The 20,893-nt window shown below is 38.8% G+C and overlaps 1 protein-coding gene across 3 annotated transcripts in view; it reads right to left on the bottom strand.

The window, feature by feature from the left end:
* The window catches only part of CGA (glycoprotein hormones, alpha polypeptide), a 34,452-nt gene that overhangs the window by 9,943 nt on the left and 3,616 nt on the right, over window positions 1-20,893 (bottom strand). The window contains exon 1 of one of the 3 annotated variants that reach the window (XM_026062654.1): window positions 20,261-20,314. The exons of 1 other annotated variant lie outside the window; for it this stretch is intronic. The gene's annotated coding sequence lies outside the window, so the exon portion shown is untranslated. Of the gene's footprint in view, window positions 1-20,003; window positions 20,205-20,260; window positions 20,315-20,893 lie in introns of those variants that run through there. One more of the 3 variants, XM_026062653.1, reaches the window with a different exon arrangement.

The raw sequence follows: 20,893 nt of genomic DNA, 5'->3' as shown, positions 1-20,893 counted from the left end.
CTGTTTAAACTACATTAGCCAAAAGGGGAATTGAAATTGCAGTTTTGCACTTCTTCCATTGGGTCAGACTGTCAGTTTCATACTAAAAACACCAAAGATACCTGTCAACAAAACCCAGATGTGATCTTCTCTACTCTTCTAATGTGATAGTGATTTTGGCTGATGGTCTTATGAATATGCTCTTCAATGCCTTTGGTTTTCTGACAGTGCCCATGATGCTAACCCAGTTAATATCCACACTAGTTCCTAACTTCACCGTTAAATCAAAGGAAGCTTTTACATTGCTCTATTAGTTGTTATCATCTTTCTTAAGCTATTGGAACATTATATAATGCATGAATTTTAGCAGATCTTTGAAAAGATGGTACTTTTAAATCTTCCCTAGCCCCTAAAGTCTCATCTCACTAGCTAAAATATTTTTCCTTTCTTTTTCTGTAAGTTATCATATTATCAGTTATCATAATAAAGACAGCTGATCATATTTATTTGCAAACAGGTCATCTTGTCATGTACACTTGAGACTTTGCGGGTGTTTTTACATTTATGTCAAACTCCACTGTATCAGAATCCTTAGTCAAATTCTGCAGTCTGCCTTTTTACAGACATGCCAGCAAACTTTATTATATGGGCATCCTTTGTATTGACTGTATGAAATAATCTAATGTATTCAGTATAACCTTGGGACGACCCTGCATACTCTTCTATACGGTGGCTCTGATGAAGTCATACTCCACAACAGTTAAATATTTTGCATATTCTGTTCATTCCTTTCTAGAATATTTAGCAGTGATGTATAGCTCTGCCACAGCAACAATGAACAAAAAGTGCCAGTGCTTTGCTTATGGCCCTATGTCATGTACACAGTAACCTGTTGGCAAAACACTGAAGACTGAGAAATCTTTTTTTTTTTTTCCCCCCGTAACATATTTAATCATGACTGGCAATTTAAAGACTCTAAAACATGCATTAGTACCACGGATTGTTTAACATTTGACATTAGGCAGAAATACTGTTGGCCTGGAGAAAAACACAAGGTTACTGATGAAGCATTATTGAACCCAAGCAGAAATCACAAAAATATCATTATTTAGCTGTAAACATTTTATAGAATTCTAGAACCTAGCATTTCTTTTATTTACAAAACCAGTTCAACCCCAAGCACAGATGTTTTAGTCCCAACGCAACCTTTTAGTTTAACTTGCAAAGTAAAAACTTTGAAAGGCAGGAGAAGAAAATTTTGGAGAGAAGTGGAAAAGAACGGAGAAAAAAAAGAAATTGATCCTCTTCAACAGCAAAGAGAATTTTAAAAGATATTACCTTCCTTGTTCAATGAGAATAAATCAGACAGTTGAGAATCTGAAGGATGGCTTTAGAACGAGAGCTGTCCTTGAAGCTTAGACGTATGTTCCCAAAAACTGAAGCATGAAAAAGTCGTATCTTTCTTTTATACCAGTAAAGTTAGATCATATTCCTCGCCCACATCTAAGCCATAGGATCAACTGTACATTTGTCTAATGATTGAACATTACTTTATGTAATTACCAGTCCACCATGTTGATCTTATCTTCTATGTGACCTTCATAAAGATCACTTTTTTCTTATATAATGAAAGAAAGGTCAGCTTGTGAGCACAAATTCAATGTTGTAAGAGTTTCCTGGGGAACTCAAATATCTAGCATCTAGTAATTTGCTGCAGTTTTCAGTGAACAGAATCTCATTTTAAAAAAGGAAGAGTTACAAAGGTTTCCTAATGCTTCTTAAACTTGATAACTTCTTTTTTTTAAGAACATAACACATTTCCAAAGCAAGGCATTATTTTAGCAGAGAATAAAAAATAAAGAACAGCAGAGATCTATACAAACATTTAAAAGAATAATCTCCATTTGAATTAAATGCCCAGAGAATGAACGCCTGGATAAATATAGAAGGATTACCTCTTTTAAAAGATAAGAATTTCTGCAGAATCTCATATTCTTTTCAAAATAAAGTCAGTACAATGTAGGCACTTTTGAAATTGCACCAGGGTTCACATTTTTAAGGCTTAGGGACTTGAAGTCCTAATTTCCAAGTGACAAAGGCTGTGTCAATGCTGGCTAAGTAAGACAGGTCACACGCTGCCTTCTGGCATGGAGGTGAAGCAGCATGGCAGAGCTTGCAGCCACTCAGCTCTTTCCTTTCCCTTCCCAAGCAAGGTGCCTACATCCAAACGCCAGCTGGGAACACACCCTGGCAGCCCTGGGTCCGCACTCAGGGTCATTCCTGCAAGCCGGTTTTGTTTTCTAGTCATGGAGACTTGAGGGAGATTCATTTCACATCACTTCAGATGTCTAAAAGTTAACTGCCTAAATCTGAGTTAGTCACTCCAGGCTGCCTTTATAGTCAATGGAGAGACACAGGCCTAAACAGAAGGCATAAACACCTATTTCAGTATGAGATTAAGTCACTTTTTCAGACAGCCTATTTTTCACCATTGAAAGTCTAGAGTAACTAGCTTGGACTACTAACTTTCAGATGCCTTTATTAAGTGAATTAATTCCTACCCTTAGAAACTTACAAATATTTTATAACTTTAGGAAACCCCTAAATATTTAAAGACTTAAAATTACTTTTTGCACATCTACTTTTGGTCACTGTTGGAGACAGGATATTGAAACAGACCAGTATAGCTTATCCTGTTCTTATGAAAATGAGACTTTGGTTCTYGATTCAATTAGTCTCTTTCAAAATTTTAGTGTACAGTTGGATTTGTTGAATTGCATGCATTTGGATTTCTGCTATTCAATTTTCTTGTCCCTTGCCTTGACTCTCTCATCAAATGTCAGGCCACAATCACACGACCACTTCAGCCTGGCAGAAGCCTGAAGGGCTGCCAGGGTGCTCAGTCCTGCCTTTCTGTCAAGCGCTGTCTTCTCACCCCCCTTTCAGCTGTGCCTCACAGAGCTGCACACTGGGCCAGACCAGCAAAGGCACCTGGCTAGATCTCACAGCAGAAAAAAAGGCTACTTTTTAGCCAAATCCATTCCCTGATCTGGCTCACCAGATGATCACACTGGTGTTTACACCGGCCCAAGTCAGGCAGTGAGAACGAGCACCCACTGCGAGAATCACAGAACAACTGAGGTTGGAAGGGACCTCTGGAGATCATCTAGTCCAACTCCCCTGTTCAAGCAGCATCACCTAGAGCACGTTGCCCAGGACCCTGTCCAGATGGCTTTTGAATATCTCCAAGGATGGAGACTCCACAGCCTCTCAAGGCAACCTGTTTCAGTGTTCTGACAACAGAGAAAGCTGAACCACCACCTTTGGTGGCAGTCCAGAGTCATGCCCAGCTAACAGGCCCATGTGGCTGCTGGTTTAAATTCAACAGCTCCACACTCAGATTTTTTCCTCAAACTCTGCTTACAGTAAAACCCCTTGCTGTTCCCATCTCTCATCAACACATCTGCCTCTCTATATTCCACCAGGACTAACAACCTTATCATCTCTGCCTTCACTTAACCACCTTACCTGCTTCAAGGTGTCAGATATCTTTTTCTCCTCTATTTGTCCAACTCATCTCTATAACAAAGTTAAACTCAAAACAATTGTCCCTGGCCTATATTTGACCTGAAATTGGCTTCTCTTTCAAAACTGAAGATGGGTTTCTGTACCTGCAAGCTTGTCTGTTTTTTATCCAATGATATCAGTTTGTCTAATAAAAGATGCTCTCTCCCCCCTACAACCTTGCATTATTTAATAACAAAAGCATGTTAAAATATGAAAGCTGGTTGAAATATGAAAGCTACTGGTAAAAAAAAAAAAAAATTACTGAGAAACATTCCCCTGAAAGACAGAAGTTTAATATTTCTTGTCATTCAAAGCAAAAAAAAAATAAAAACTGCTGAAATTTACAGAGTACATCTGACTTGACCCTGTCCTGTTCCTTTCATACTCTAACTCAGCTTGTAGTCTTTATGGGAAACCTAATCTGACTTGTGATGCTTTACAAAAACCAGAAAACTATCCTCATCATCAGAAAAATAAGTAGTGACTGTATTATGTATTCTTATTTGGTACTTATTTACTTACGTATTGTAGTGTATCATCAACTAGTAAAAAGGAAGAGTTACACAAAACAGTTCCTTTATTAGAACAATTTAAGTACAGTGATAGCATTACCCACACAGCATAAAGAAAAATAAAAATGCCCACAACCTGATACTCCTTTCATATCAGAATGTATTAGGAAGAAACCTTGGGAAGTCAGTGGAATTACACTGGTATAAAAGATAGTTTWAAAAAAGCCCCTATTTTTATTAAGAGGATTTCTTACTTTAGCTGCTCCAAATCTCTAACTAAAAATAACTGGTCAAATCTGTCTTAACGTGTGACTGAATAAGAAATGAGAGAATGTAGCTCACTATTTTAGGAATAAAACAACTTTAATTTATTAAATATCATTCTGGGTTTTTTTTGTTTGTTTGTTTTTGCTCTCTGATATTATGGTGTTATGGCCTATATAAGTATATAGATGAAAAGACAGGTAAGCATATATGTCAAATTGGACCAAACATGCTTTGTCAAGATCAGCATTTTGTTTTCTAGGTCTAATAGCAGAAAAAGTCATTCTGAGGTGGAAAAGGGCAAAAAACTGCTAAAATTGTCAAGTTTCTTTGATGCCACTATGTTCCTGAATTAGACTGAGACTCTATTAAGGAGCTCAAATTAAACTAACACTCTAAGGTTAGAAAAATCAGTGTGAGCTCAGCACCTAAATGTTATGGAGTTTCAGAACTTTTGGCTCTTCTAGGGGCTGGATCTCTACAAGTCCTTCTCTGGCTTTCTCTGGAAAGGAGGGTTCATTTCGCTTCCCTTCCTCTGCCAGATGCTCTCTCAGGGTATCTGTCCTACTTCCCTACTTAGCAGTATCTGCTTATCTAGAGGCTGTTTCCTGATGCTGCCTCTTCCCCACTAGATGAAAGCTTTTCTTCTCTGCTGCTCAGCAGAGTTGCAGGGCATCCCCCAGTACTGGCAGTAAAAGAATGGGAAAGGGCTCCTTTGCTTCAGAAAATAAACTCTTCTGTTCAGAAATAACAACTCCACAGCACTAATAAATAGAACCCAATCCCAAAACAAAAGTGTGGTCAAAGATAAGCAATACTAAGCAGAATCTACCCAGTTCTAATAAGGGCAATACAAAGTTGCTATGTCTTACTACCCAGCAGAAAGGACAGTACTGAGCACACTCACTTTTCTTATTTCTCATTGTCATATTCACCAGAACCATTCCTGCCTTCTTTCTTGGTTTTGGGGTTTCTTTTTTTGTTTTTTGGGTTTGGGGTTTTGTTTTTTCTTGGGGGGGGGGGAAGACTAGCAAATGAGAACAAACACCCATTAAAATGCACTTTTGATAGGATTTTTGTTTAGGATGGATAAACAGGTTGAGTTCTGGAGCACTTTTTTAATAACAATTAAATCRTATTTCAGAACTTGCTCTAAATGCAATCAAAAACCACCCTTCATAATTTGTGTAAATTCAGAAAACAAGACTTCCTTCTGAGAATGGAAGCTATGACAGATGCTTGCAGTACACCAGAAACTCTTCTTTCCTTCTCCCTTGCAATCTTCTAATATGTCCTTGGCTTCTTTGTCCAGATTCGTAGCCCTGTCCTACAAGCTGACACAGTAGCCACAGGTCTGAGCCTGCACCAGATTCTGCATCAGCGCAGAATCTAGGAGCACTGGTAGCATCTCTGGCACTTTGGGTATCGTGTTTCTGGGGTGATCTTCCAAGAGTCCCCAGAAGACAGAAGCTCCCAAATACTGCAAGCTGCTCTGGACTGACACAGACAAATTATCAGAATTGCTGAAAACAAATAACAATGAAAGGTCCCAACAGAATGATCAAGAGCATCTCATGCTATACTGGAGAGAGAAGAGATTTGCTGGGGATTCAAGAACAACAAAAAAAAGGTAACTGAGTGTTAAACAAAAAATCTGGTTGTAAAAGGGTCTGAAAATATGCCAGTATTTCAATCTTTCACCGAGTCTCCCAACTCCTTTCAAGTTTGCTCACAACTATTCCAGTTGCTGTTTCTCTATTCTCAGAGATGGTAACATCAGCTCAGTAGATATACATTTAAACAAGACTCTCCAAGGAAATGGAAAATGCAGACATAAAGCATTCTAAAATAAACAGCTACTGTCTGCTGAAATATTTCATACAGTATTATACAGATAATGAAAGGTAAGTTTTTTGTTATTTTACCGATGCTTTCAAAAGATTGTCTAAAATTATCTCACAAAGCAACACTTCTTGGCCTCATCCTACTTCATGTAAAAATCAATAGGAGTTCTGCCATTATTTCAAATGAAACTGGATCAGGACTTTTAAGATTAGCTATTAGTGTTCTCAAGCTTCAGCCAAACATTGATTATTCTGAGATAATAAGGCTTTYAGTACTTCATGCACATAAATAATTGACTGTAAAGCCTCTTCTACTCTAAAACCATAGCATAAAGAGGGCTTCCTAATATGCATTTCTTTGTTTTTTAAAGGAATTAATATTACAGACTATGGCACTACCGAAATATGTGCAATAATCTTTATTTTACTAAAGTGAACTGAAAACTAAAAACCTAAAAATTCTGCTTCTGAAGAGAAAGAAGAAGATTATAAGGAATACCTACATCTTTTTCCTTTTTTACTGTAACTTGTCAAGGTCAAAATGTTTAATCATGGCACATTATTAGACAACTTATGGTTACTAACAGGATGATCACTTCTATTTAGCTCTGTTTTCATGTTTCTTTTTGGAACAGGGTTATTTGAAATCCAATTCCTTTAAGCAGAATTAGAATAGATAATATTACAACTGCCAGACTATTGGGGAACAACAAGCAAAATGTCATTAACATGTGTAGGTTTGACCTCAAGGGCTTTAAATATTGTATTTCAATATTCTTTTTCTCTACTTTTAATTAATAAAAGTAACTGCACTTCCTATAATGATTAATTCAGCTCACAAGGTCAGGAAGCTATTCCTTCTATGTATAACATTGTTCAGTTAAAGTAACTAGGTATGTTAGACATCTGAAATATTAAGTGCTTATTAACAGACAGAGGTAAAATACTCAACTAAATAGACTATTGATCTAACTGATTATGTCAGTGGCTATATTCCTGCACCATAAGGGTAGTCCACGAGAGATAGATAATATGGGTTCACTTTAAACATACTATAGTATTTAGCCTTTTTAATGCAAAACTGTATTTAGCGTATGAATGGATCATTGCATGTCAGGTTTAGATCTCATAAATAGCCATGTCAAAGGGAAATGTATACTTCCAGTCCAGTTAAAACAAAGAAGCCTGATCAATAATGCAGGATGTCTCATTTATACAACTAGCAATTTCAGCAGCTCTCATTATCCAATACAGAAATAATCATTCATACAATTAGCTATTTACTTTCTCCAGTCCCAAATCTGAATACTTGCAAATGCTGGCTCACCTCTTTTTTAGTAGAGATTTCTACTGTCAATTGCTTTCACATTTCATAGAACTGTATTTCTTTRTTTTTACAGATGAAAGCAGAAAAAACACTTAAGTTCATCAAATTCTAATGCAATTGCTGCAAGCAAGAAGTACCCTACAGTGCACATAGTAAAAAAATGCGCACTGGAAAATAACTGAAAATACTAAAAAACAGGTACTGGATACAACTGGAAAATGGATTCTGAAGAAAACAGTTTATTTCTGTCACATTAGCAAAAGGCTTGTTACTAGGTTGCTGTTACCCTCTCTACTGWCACTGCATAGAGAAACCTGACTGTCAGGTCATTCAGCTGAGTACAGCTCACTCACCACACTTCTTATCTGTATTCCAGTAGCACTTAAGAAACCCACACTGAGACCTAACAGTCACAGTCCTGCCAGGCATTGCCCAAGATAGCAGCAGACTGTTCTTAATGATCCTGAATATCTGATCATGCTCCTATGCCCAAAAGCAATGAAAAGATCGTCCCCTACCCCCAAGAATTCATGGTCTGATACAGGGTTTGGAGAAGCGGGGTCATTTCCTCCAGCCTCTCCTCTTCCACCCAGGTGCAGGTGATACCTGGGTATTTTTCTGAGGACATCAGATCTCAAACTGATGTTCTGGGCTTCATTAACATTTCTGGATGAGGTGCTAGGCCTATGTTATGCAGAAAGTCAGATTCTATACTCACAATGGTCTCTTTTGATCAACAAATCTAAGTGATCTTCTTATATACCCACCTACCCCTCTTGAGGAATTGTACATAGCATATGCTTCATATTTGTGAAAAACATTCAGAGTAACAAATGAATGGAATTATGGAAGTTTACAACGTGGTATTTGATTATCACTGTTAGTGATTCAGAACATGGAAAATGGGCTAGCGCATTATAACTAATTTCAGACTGGAAAGTAAAGCCTACCAATGCTGCCCACCTCCCTAAAATTACTTTTTTGGAATAAATATGGCTTACATAATAACATCTCAACATAGATCTTAAGGTGCTTTGAAAGCTGGATATAGAAAGCTGATTTCCCATGTCATTGAAATTTAGCCACCAGCAAGAGTTAGTAGCCAGCCTCCTCCAGCAACACTACATGGCTGTTGTTACAGGGCCAGCAATGAATAGTAATAACATCCCAAAGTTAAATTAAATGTCTATGTAAGTAGACTGTAAAGTTCTAAGCTGTAAATTTGGGGGGAGCGAGAGGACAGCAAAGGAAGTCTGRAAAACCAGTAAAAATTTAAAAGATGYTATTTTACATTATTTTATGGTCCAGCCTATTTCTTACACCAGGCTCAGAACATAAAATGAAAGAGCTAAGAAAAGATTAAATAAAAGCTCCGAGTTCAAATGGCCAAGATCGAGCATGTGTCCTCTTTCCAGCTACAAAAGAGACATGGGGAAACGCTTCAGTGCACTGCACCCAGCTTCAACACTCAGGAATTATTTTATTCATGCAAATTTCTGTGGGTGCTTCAGTAATAAATTTTGTTGTCAGGAAAGCCTAAAACAGTCTCTGGTTTGAAACAGGTGTTTTACTGGGCTAAGTCAGAGCCATAATGAGTTTACACCAATCTGCAGCCATTTAGGCTTTTCAGTTCTGTTAAATTTATCTTTCAGCCAAAAAGGACTGTTATCATATGTTTCATTGCATGCATGCACASTGTATGCTATTTGCCAAGAAATATAGGTTCAGGTTCTATTCGACCCTTGCACAATGCACAGAAGGAGAAAAGATACCACGGTGGGATTCAGTTCCCCCACCTTTAGACATCTGCAGTATACATGGGGTACATCTAAGTTGGTTGTCCAGGCTACCTCTGCGTTCAGTGGAAAGAAACAGACATGTTCAGGGCAATTCATCAATTCATCTAATCTATTTTAGCACCCTCTTCAGAATGGACTGAATGATGCCCTGCAATTGCTTATTTCTCTCCACTGAGTACAGAGGGAGTCAGGAAAAATGACCTAGTTATATTTACTTTTTAGATGTCCACACTTGACCAGGTGAATCCAGCCCACAGCGTCTTTCATCTTATGACTAATATGCAAGGAATGGCTACAATCACGCTTTTACACTTAGACAAGCTGAGGTCCTTGCTCTTTCCCAAGTTTTTTGGGCTACAGCCCATCCCAGAAGACTAGGAAGAGGAAGAAGTTGAAGTTTGATCTTAATAGTATTAATTGCCTCCTATGTTCTTTCCCTTTGTCTGTGTTCATCTATCATCTCTTGTCTTATTTGGTATTTATCTGAAACAAGACTAACTGCTTACTCAAACTGTTTTTATCTATGATTAGGACTCCTAGACAATATAGTATTAAATACTAATACTCAGCTTTCTTGATGTTAAGAACACACCACATCCTTTTAAAGGATGTTGCTGCAAATGCAGTTTCTGTTATGATGGTAAGCATGCTTTCAAAAGTGTAATAGCCTTCCCGGACCTATTCCCAGGTAGGGATGACTTCACAGAGACCTAGAGCCTAATAGGCACAGAGGAGTTCACAAACTAATACAAAATGCATTTAGCAGTACTTGTTTGGATTTCACAGAAATATGGATTGAGCTTCTTCAGCTTTTAGAGCCTTTGGCACAGGCAGATACTCAGAAACTGGTGAAAAATGATTCTGATGAGTGCCACACAAGTTTCTTCAAGTAAATCCTCAGTTGCAACTCCAGGATGATGATTTCTTTTCCAGGAGCACACTACACATTATTCCAATAAAGTAGCCAGAACAGCTGGTTAGCAAGCTAATAGAAACATTTCAGCACCACCATTTGTTAACTGAATGCATTTTTTCCATGGGAATACCCTTTAGGGTTTTTTGGTATTTCTTAACATTTAAAATGCCAAATCTAAATGTTAGGTGGGAAATTCAGAGATAGCATTACTTTGGTATACTACCTATTGGCTAGTACCAAATACTACCAAATACAGTATCAGTACATAACAAATGTTAATTTTTTGGTTTGCCTTATCAAGCTTAAACATACCTATGAATTTTTTGCTTTCAACAGAGCTTCACTGCAACATGGAAGCAGTAGAGTGCACTGGCCAGTTAAACAAGATTTGCCACTGATGTGCTGCCGAACATGGCAATACAACTGACTCACTGAAGCAAACAAGGTTGCTAGTTTGCCATTGATTTATTGGTTTAAAGGGTCACAGGCRTGAAATCAGCTCTCTCAGACAGGGAAAAGAGGGGTTGAGTAAAGCTCAATGCCAGTGTCTTTGAGCTTTAACAGCTTCAGCTCTTCCACCCATGTTACCTTAATGTGCAGTGAAACAGAGGAAGCAACATGCTTGGGAGCTTTTTCAGCCCTGATGCTTGTAGTAATGTACTTTAAAAAGCAYTGGTGGCTGGATTAAACAAACTACTAATTAGGACTCATAGTCATACAATCAGTATTCCTGAGAGCACAGCTCACAGAATCGTTCTGTGCAAACTAGCTGGACAGGGAAAGCAGTGAGTGACTGGTTCAGTTTCCTGGGATGTACCAATGGCCCTGCAAAACGTTCTCTGAGCCTGCCTTCAACTTACATTAGAGTTATTTATCCTGTTGTCTGTGAATCACTGGTGGGTCACAAGGTATCCAGAAGGTGGTCTATGAAATGATTGAAAAAAAGAGTTTAAATGCTATGCACATGCTTCCCCTCCCGCTCAAGCAAGCCCTAAATACAAAGTTGCAATCAGCAGCTTCTGCAAATGAGGAATGAGCAAGCACTAACCATGGAGAAAGTGATTCATCAGTCTAGCAAATTAGAGTCTAACAAAATAAAATTGAAGGCAGATGAAAGACCAGGGAAGAGAAATGAGAAGAAAGCAATCATGGATATGCACTGATACTTTCATTATTTACCCTTATATGGTGTGTATTCTTGAAGGTAGAGCTACACATTCAGCAAAGCTTACCTGCAGAAGTCTGAGATTTCTCTGACCAAATGTAGACAACTGCAATGCAATACAGACACCTGAGCTGGCTGTCTAGATTCCCTCAGAATCAACACAGAAGAAAAGCATTTTTAGACCTAGTTTTGACTAGACAGATGCTCAGATGTAGATATCTACAACTGCAGTGTAAATGCCTACATTCAGCCTGATGAAGCTCACAGAAAGCCCCAAAAGCTCAAGAACTCACTTTTTAGCAGCTTACCTAAATTCATTACATCTATTCTTTCTCTATTTCAACCACTTGCAACTTTTCTTGGTACAGTACTACTGCACACCAAGACTGTGAAAGCAGGTTACAAAAAGAGCACGTGAACTCAGAGCAATGAAGCAGAATCTAGAGACACTTTGCTAGCACTGCACTGAGCTCATGTATCTACCTGGCGTAGCACAGCCCCATGCAAACACATCAGCTTGGTCCCAAAAGAAGTACAGACACAACAGCATGCTGCCACATCTGAGTTACTAATTCAGCTGAGAAGCAAGGCTTATTAGCAGAGACATAGAGGTGTCCTGGAGCAACTGTATTGCTTTCGTATGTGGAACCAACACAGTCTCTATTAGCTTAGGTGTCTCTGCACATGCTTTGCTACTCAGTGTGGAGCTCACCTGACAAATCGGTCCAAGGCCTAACACACAGACCAAGTGCTTGAGGGTAGGTTGATATATATCCTGATTTAACATTTCTACACACAACCTGCTCACACCCAGCAGTGACCACACTCACTTCTGCCCTCCTTCCCCACCAGTGTGCTCTTGCCTGATATCCAGGCAAGTAGAGAGAGAAATAATTTCCTAAAACAAAACATTCAAATATAATTTAGGGCATGGGATTGCACTAGGTACCTGATTTAGCAGTCTGTGGTTGTTTGCAGAGGAGTCACTGATGTTAAGTTTCAATAACTTCAATAATGTAGTAAGTCCCAGTGATTTCAGAAGCATTTAAGCATGTACTTACATGTTGGTTGAGCAGGGGTGTACATAAGCACGCGTGCTTTGCCAATTACCACAGGTTTTTTTGACACTGAGCATACACTCCAGAATCAGGCTAGTGCTGTCAGGGTCATCAAGCATAAGCTTAGAACCCTACCCTGATCCTATGATACTAATACCATGATACTAAGTTAGAGGTGTTTAAGTTAGTGGGCTTTGACACAATTCACTATAAATGTCCAGAGAATTAGCTGAAGTAACCTTTGAATCATTAACAATCATTTTCAAGAAATAACAGTGAATGGGGAAGGTCCTCAAATCCTAGAAAAGTATTAATTCAATACTTACTTTTAAAATAGAGGCTAGAGGACGTGCAGTATTTTATACCTGTCAACCTAACCTTTATCCCTTGAAATAGAACAAATTATTAAATAAAGATTTTGTAAATACCTGGAAGATGATGATAATAATTTTAAAAAGTCAAAATGGGTTTGTCAAGAGAAGAATTATATCAATTGAAGCTAATCTCCCTCTCTGACAGGATAATTGCTCTAGCAAATAAGTGGGAAACAGCAGATATGATGTATCTTGACAATGATGAGCTTTTGACACTGTCCCACACAGCATTTTCATAAGTAAGCTAAGACAGTATGTTCCAGAGGTAATTAGCAAACTGGTAGGTGCTCAACATTTGAAAATTTCTTCTCATAGTCCAGTAACCAATGATTTGCTGTCAATCTGAGAAGGTTTCTCTAGAGGAGACACCCAGGAGTTTGTCCCAGGGCCAGTTTTATTGGCCACTTCATTGACAGCTTGGATGGTGAAACACAGAGTGTGCTTCTACAGTTTGATGATGATGTCAGGTTGGGGAAAGTTGCAAAGCACTTTCAAGGATGAAAATAACCTTAAAAATAAGCTTCAAGAATTCCAGAAGTAGACCAAAATTAACCAGACAAAATACAAAAGAGACAATTACGAAGTGGTATGCTTTGGAAAGAGAAATCTAATGAGGGAATAAAGTTAAATATAGATTAGGAAATGTCTGTGTAGGCAGAARACCATGTGGGACATCACAAACTAAAGAGTCAACAACGTAGTATGTGACACAAAGTAATTATTCCACTTTACTTAGGTCTGGCAAAGCCCCAGCAAGATTACTGTGTTCCAGACTGGTCACTGTACTTTAAGAAAGATAATGACAATCCACTAGGGTGGAAGCACAACAGCAAGAAGAGTTTAGGAAACAGGATCTGTGAGAAAAGCTGAAGAAATTGGGCTTATACAGCTTAGAAACAAAGGAGTAAATTTAGAAATGAGGAGATCAAGGAGGAACATTATAGCAGCATTCCAAAATGTAGAAAGTTGCCATAAAAGATTTGGTGGCCATTGTTCTGCCATGACAATTAAAGGAAGAACAAAGATCAGCCAAAACTGCAGCAGAGATTCAAGTTGGATTTTATGGATGCATTCAGTTAGGATTGCAAAACACTGAAACAGGCCATTTCAGAGGCTGTGAAACATCCTCTACAGAAGCCTTTATCCTGCTTCTTTTGAAACAGGGCACAGATCAGCCAAGCAACTTTGTTAATAAACAATATTAAAGGTCTATGTAAAAATACAGTCATTTGTGAGTTTGAAAGGTCTATTTGGCCTCTATAAGTGATAAGTTACTCAGCTTGTAATAACTTTACATTTTAACGATTCTATGTTTCTGTAAGCATGGACTTGCATGGCAACAGGATCAGACCTACATTTTTCCTTACACAACTGTGCCTAAGTAATGGAAAGCATGTCTCAGATCTTTTAATGTAACATAATTTAATGCAGTTTTTGTATTTGAATAGTATGCATAAATCACTGCAAAAGAATTGCTATCTCAGGGCAAGAAGAGAGCTACTAAATTGTGTGTCCTAGACAAAGGAAATATTTTTCAAGTGGTTTGCCTCAGGGGGGATTTAAAGGAGGAAGTTAATGCATTCCAGCAAGAATCTCCATCACTATAATACCAGTGGATTAATTGTAAGTAAAGCTAAAGCTGTGAGTGAGGAAAATTTGCAGCATTAGGAATGTTGATGCAAAGTGCTGGATGGCTATTGAAGATAAATATATAATTTGTAATGAATTTTATTAAAAAATGATTATATTCTCACAGCATTGTTATTCCCATGACTAACCCTCAGCCATGTTATAGGAATCACTTTTTCATTTTATTCCAATAAATCACTTTTGAATCAAGAATTTTATTACATTTCCATCTTTTCATTTTCGCTGCAGTGGTTTCTTTCTCAATGCAATGATTTTATCATCTGATTGCAATCAATATTGCTATAACAGGCAGTACATGTAGTTCATCATCAGTCAGAGAATGGTAAGGGATTAGAGAGCTTTTACACTTCCCATGTTTAAAATCCATCCCTCTACCTCCCTCCTCCTGCCCTTTGCAGGCTGTACTTTTTTTCCTTCTATTGACACTTGAATCTATACTACACCAAAGGCTTTCACTTTTCAGTATTAATTTGCTGAAAAATTCAAAGACTTGTTCCCTTTTAAAATAAATACGTTGCTATGCTTTAATGCAGTGAAGAGCTATGTGTCACTACTAGGTAATAAAATGATTATAAAAGAGCTAAATTGCAGAGGACAAGAAATGCAGAAGGCAGATCATAAGGAGGGGAGTGGAGAGAAAACAAAACAAAACAACAACAACAACGAAGGACCTCACACCTACCAGCAAGTGCTTCCTTCACATTTAATAGAATTTTGACAGACATTTTAAACGCCACCCCCACAAAAAATTTGTCAAGAACTGCCCTACCCTGATGCCCATATGAGCTTTCTTTCCTTCTTACACATAAAATAAAAAAAAAAGCATTTCTGCAGAGGCCTCCTGATTTAAACAAGTATCTTGCCAAACAGGGAARGAATGAAGAAAAGAGTGCAGTGATGGAAAAACATACCAGTCTGCAAGAAACCCTTTCTTACTCACTTTCAATAACTTTTTTAAAGCACAACTAGACCTCCATTAGATTCTCTCACTAGAACAGCAAGAATATAAATATTGAGCCTGCAGATAGYGCACATTAGGAAGTGAACATAGGAAAACGATAAACAGAAAAGATGATGAAAAGGTAGGAAGGCATCATAAATTACAAGTAATAGTATTGTGGTTTGTATTTAATTATATAAAATTAGAATGTAAMCACTGCCTTTGTTCTAAAATAGCTCTGAAACTCTTTTGCGAGATTCCCTTTCTAGAAAACAATTGTCTTGAAGGTTCAATCCACGATCTGGGCTGTATTTTTTAAAGGTGCTGTCCTTCCTYATCAATTTGCTCCCTCTGGAATAGAAAGGTTCTCTACATAATTTGAAGGAGCATGTTGAGAAAAGTGTCTCCTTTCCTCCTCCCTGCTGAGAGAGATTGCTCACCTAGAAGACAACCTGCAGACCACACTCTTCTTTTCCGGCGAGAGACATTTAAACTACTTCAATTACTGAGGGATATATAGACCTACAGAAATGATTTTGACTACAGGTGAGAATATCCTCAGCCTTGACTGGGGCCAGTGGCATCGATAAGAAAGATGGGAATACAAGAGACTAATTTTCTTCCCTCTTTTGCAGCTCATTTTTCATTTGCAATCAATTTTCATCATCAGATCCTCTACTGCTGCCTTGCACAAGTCTACCATTTTGCAATTTTTAAGAAGTTTCTTTTGCAACATTGTAGAGGCTCATATAAGTGCCCTAGAAATAAYACTATTTATTCTTTAACATAATACAGTTATGTCTGTTTCAATCTAAATGTATTCAACAATCAGTTAACACCAATTTTTCTTCAGCCAGCTTCTTCAGCTTTTATAGCTTGAATAACTTTGTCTCCCATGCTTACTCCTCTTAGTGTTTACAGACTGAAAGCATACCCCTTGCCACCTTGTTTCACTAAGCTAAATGAACCATTTTTATTCTCCTCTCATAAACCAGATTCTCCAGTCTACTGATCATCCTTAGAGCCCTTCTCTGCACCTCCTGCACTGTGATTTAATCTTTTCTGAACAATAGTGACCAGAATTGCACACATTGTTTCAGATGAGCTCAGACCAATGTTTTATCCACAGTATCTACTGGAAATATCTGACCTGTCATGTCCTATGATTTCAATAACTTTTTTTTTTTTGCAGCTGGATCATATAATTTAGTCACCTTCAACTAACACAATAAGGACTTTCTACCCCATTGTCACTTTCAACTGATGAGCTTTCCCTTCTAGCAGAAAGTACTATCAGTCTCCTTGCACTTTACGTTATTAAAAATTAATCCCATTGTATTATTTAGGTTCTCAAGGTCATCCAGTCTTGATCCATCTCTTATTGAAAATGTCTCACTATTTTGTGTCATCAGCAAATTTCATTATTACAACTCAGGTTTTTGTACCTACATCATTAATGGAAATTCCTGGCTGAATAAAGATCTTCTGATGTTTCTGATGGGTATACAATAAGTTTTTTGCTCCACCTCATATGTGGCAACTTTCATGTTCATATCTTCTTTCTCATTAAACACTGCTTTAATTTCCTTTGTAAGGAAACTCAGCTGGACTTCTGACAATTCTCACTTTATTCCTACACTTCTTAATATTTAAGCAATCATTTTCTTCAATTCCTTTCAAGCTTTTGTTTGTTCCCAACACCCCTTTTGAAGTGCTCTTTATCCAGCTGGGACTGACTGTCTCTCTTGTTTGAGATACAAATTCCAGATATATTTTTGTAGATAGCTTTAAATAAATGCCAAGCCTTTTCCACATACAAGTCCTCGACCACCTAAATGCAGCTGTCATCACTAACTAGAGTTCCCTTGATTTCTCAGTTTGACCTTTGAAATYAAAAACTTATCATCTTAATTTGCTCCAAGCAGTATTTTTCTAATAATCTTACAAAAACATGTTTCTCTCCAGATTTGAACACCAAAGTCTCTAGCAGGTCCTCACGCTCTCTAACAGAAGTTCTTTGCCATCTTCCCCAACATTGATTAAACAAGTTTTTCTTTACCCTTCCTATCACTTTCTCTCTTTGCTATTTATCACACTGCAAATCCTAATGCTCCATCAATCCTTTTTTCCTCCCAAACATCACAACTGCTTTAATATTTGTGTTCCTGTCCTACTTTCTGTTCCATCACATTTCCTATTATCTCTGAAGGATCTAGTTTAAGAACTAGTTTTAGTCACTCTAATTTTGTTGCTTGGGCTCCAATGATATACAAACAAAATCACAGTTGTTTCCTATTAACACAGCATTCAGCCTGGAAGAGGTAGAGTCCTCCTTTTAATTATCAGCTACATATAGTCTCTGAGAGCAACAGTCTCATTAATATTCCAGACTTTTCTCCGTGCTTTCCCTGCCCTGACCTCTGGTGTTCCTGTTCCTATTTACCTGATCTTTCTCTTCCAGTATCTTAAAACCAACAGTGAGATATTGCATAAGCATTTCCCAAACTTGTTTCTTATTTTAAAACTATTCCAGACATTGATAGCTAAATATCCCATGTACTTATGTGGGAGCTTAGATCAGGAAGAGTCCTTTTCGTCTTATCTATCACTAGCCAGGCCTAGCATTCCAAAATGTACAAACAAAGTATCTGAAGAGCCATACAATATTCTGCCACTTAATGACACAGGTTGATCTGAGACATGAGAATTGAAGTGTGGAACTAAGAACACACCACAGTACAGAAACACTAGGTCAGTCAAGGAAGCGGCAAGAATAAGAGAGCGGGAGTATATCTGAACCCCAAAGGAATTTTTGATGATGAGGAATCTTTACAGCCACAAGCCCTTATCTTAAACTTTTATTCCTGACACACCCCAGTAATAAGCCAGTCAATTCCTCTTAACAAGAAATTCCATCTTTTTACTGGTGTGAACTTCACGTTGTTCCCCTTTCAGTCTCCATCTTTTTTTTTCCTCCTCTTGAACTCTCTCACCTTTTTTTTTTTCTTGTGGGATTCTTTGTCTTTCCCCCTGCCCCCACTTCTTCCTGATCTTCTATTTCCGTTTGTTTCTCCTCTGTATTTTCCAGCATAGCAAATGTCTTTCTTGACTATATTTTCCCTGCAATAGCCAGTCTCCCCTGTCTTATATTCGCATTCTTTCACTGCCTAGTAGTCTGCCCCACAAGTCCCTGGAAGTAACAAATATCTGAAAAGCTTGTCTTCCCTATGCAATCTCTTTCTCTCCTGTCACCTCTGTCTCTGAGAGCTCTATCTACCACTTTGCAGTTTCTGTCAGGATTCAAGATGAGATGAATCCCACGGCTTTTGTATCTGGTCACGCCCAGCACTTTTTTCTGTTCGTTAGGTCACTGCTACACTTGCCTCAGTAGCTGTCATCATATTCTCATTGTTGCCAAGGAAAAAAAAAGGGGGGGGGACCCTTAAGATACTGCTGTTTGCCGTCTTTCCTTCCAGCTACTAACTCCGTTTTTTGCATGTCTCTTACGTTTAAGCTTAGTAATTAACTGCCTGTTAACTGTGATTAAAGACGGGAATCCTCCCTTGCATAATGCCCTGCAGGCCTTAGTGCAAGGCCTCTTCAGGATAGGACAGCTGAAGGACAGGCTCCTTTCCGTTTGATCCTGATGAGAACAAAACAAACAACCCTTACTCTAACATCTCTGAGCACCAATCTTTTGTATAAGCAAAAAACTCATGTTCCCTGTTTCTCCTTCCTTCCTGGCCTGGGCTCAATTCAGAAAACCCTCTGGGCAAGGAGGAAACAAGACAGCAAGCTAAAACAATGACAGACCATGAATATGAATTTGGCTATTGTGGTTTACCCTTAAGTGAAAATAATTATAAATAACACAATACAGGACTGAAAGAGTTATCCAGAGGAGATGCTATTTTAGCTCATACAGATAAACTAAGTGATTTAGAAAGACCGAACAGGTCTTTGTTTATACAGTTGTTTCTAGTATTTGCATCGTTCATTAGTACTGGTGTAGCAGGCAGTAAGGAGGCACATTTGGTAGCGAGGAATACATGCAACCTGTTAGGTATTTCTGGTACTCTATTAAGCCTAAGAGGAGAAAGCTGAAAAAAAGTTCTCTGCTTCTACTTGTGACAGAAGAGGTTTCACATGTACTAAAAATTAAAAATTTAAAAGGTTTTAGGCTTACAACAGCAAATAAGGTATTTACTTGATTACTTCCATGGGAAGCTAAAGGCATACCTCTTCAGGCTTAGTGTTATGACCAGGCCCCCAGCTGTGTCTCCATATTTTTGCATATTCAGTGCTGTCACTATGAATATCTACACTTGCAGAAACAGCTCTGCCACCACAGAGAAACCTTTTTTCTTTCACATTCCAATTAGTGTCTATTCCATCACACACCTAAGCTTTCAACAGTACACAAGAAACAGGTAGTGCCACTTTTCCTTCACCACAAGAAAAGACAGCATAATCATCAAATCAGTTCAATGGTCATACTTGTTAGTGGGTGTAGAGTATCATATTAAACCTGGGCCTGAGCAAGACTGAATGAAACACTTTGAGGAGTATGCAGCTATAGTCTTTTCCAGACAAAGATATATATTATACCTGATTTAAATTAGGAATGTTCAGGAACTGTGCACTAGTCTTTCAGATGATGGGAAATGCCCAGATTAATTCAGTGCACCTCCTCTCCATGCTGGCTGGCTAAGAGAAATCATCCAGTCCTGACAGACTGTGATCTCACTACAGTAACATGTTTCTCTCCTACTTCCTTGCTGAAGGGGTGCAATGCAACAAAAGGCACATGAAGTCATCAACCTGTGGGAAAAATCACAGAGGACTGCAAAACATGTCTTATGTACCTAAGACAATTCAATGCCCACCACACCCATCATTTCCTCCTCATCAGATTCAATGCCTCAGGCCAATCTTCAATCTTTCTGATACTCATGAGAGATGGAAGATGCCCCTTAGCCTCTCAGGTGACACAGGGAAGGTCAATTCTGGTCCATGGAGCTCTCCACCACGCTGAGGACACTCACCAGTGCACAAGAGAGGGCCCTGCCCAGGCCTAGGGCCAGGCAGCAGCAAAGCCCTCTAGAGCATCTAAATCTCAACCGCTTCACCCAAAGAGCAAAGCCGTATTTCTCACTTCCACTTATAGCCACAGACACCAAAGGCCCGGCAGCACCGGCCCCCACAGGCCTAGCCACACTCAGCGCCACCAAAACACAAGGCGGCCTCAGGGCAAAACCAGGCACAAACTACCCAGCCCGGGCACCCGGGGAAAGCAGCAGCTCAGCTCTCCGCAACGACGGCCGGCGAGGGGGAAGCAGCTCGTGTAGAGCCCGGCCAGGGCCCAAGGGAAGGAGACCACGCCGCCTCCACCATCTGCCGCCAAAACCCCTCGGCTCGGCAAGACGCCGGAGAGGGGCGGTCACGTGGCAGCGCGGCCTCCGGGCGCGTGGCGTCGCGTCACGTGACGTGACAGAGAG

This window comes from Apteryx rowi, unplaced genomic scaffold, assembly GCF_003343035.1.
Source record: "Apteryx rowi isolate R43461 unplaced genomic scaffold, aptRow1 scaffold_191, whole genome shotgun sequence".
NCBI lineage: Eukaryota > Metazoa > Chordata > Aves > Apterygiformes > Apterygidae > Apteryx > Apteryx rowi.
The sequence above is the reverse complement of the archived record's forward strand: the minus strand, read 5'-3'. Positions and strand labels throughout refer to the sequence as shown.